Raw genomic sequence first — 849 nt, forward strand, 5'->3', positions numbered from 1 at the left:
AAAGAATAGGTAGAAGCCAGAAAAATATTTCAGTCTTATTTGCTAGTTGCACATAGATATGGAGAAGAAGGAATGAGCGTCAGGAAGACAGGTGGGCAGATATTGTTCCAGTAAAGGCAGTGGTACAGAGGCTAGAACTCATGTTGCGGACTACAGGGAGGCTTTGAAAGGCTTTGTAATAGAGCATTCATATTACTTATGTAAAAGTTCACTCTGGATGATGAGCATGAATCAGGGGGAAGCATGCATGGATAAGAACAGAACAGTTATAAGACAACTCCGGATCAGTTATACTGGTAGTCAGGGTCTAGTCAAAGGTTCCTAGGTTCTGGGACTCCTCGTCAAGGAAATAAAATAGAGACTTACACATATTGAAAAAGTAGCTGAGACCCATGAAAAGTAAGTTAAAAGCACAGATAAAGAGAAATCTACTGTTGAGAATGACAGCAGGCTGCATGAATGATAGTGCACTCAAACTTCCTACATTATAGCCTGGGGTTCTTTTATGGGATTCACAAGATAGAAGTTTGTTTACTGGAGTTCATAGTTTGAGAGGTTCTGGATCTTTATTGACACATGTGAATTAAATGTTTAGAGAAAAAAGTCTGACCTCACTTCTGGATTTTGAAAAGGCATCAATCCATGAGCTTGAAAACTCACCAATTCCTAAATTCAAAATCTCACCAATCCCTGTGCTTGCCCTAGATTAGGACTTGAATTCCCATCAGTCTCCACACTGGAAATCTCTACCCTGGAAAACTCCACTCCCAAGAAACTATATATAAATCATGCCTTCTGCTAAGTTTTTGCTGCTTCTGTCCTGAGTAGAGGAAGCCAATCTCTTATGTC

The sequence above is a fragment of the Mus caroli genome, unplaced genomic scaffold (genome assembly GCF_978045245.1).
Source record: "Mus caroli unplaced genomic scaffold, Mus_caroli_1 scaffold_10, whole genome shotgun sequence".
NCBI lineage: Eukaryota > Metazoa > Chordata > Mammalia > Rodentia > Muridae > Mus > Mus caroli.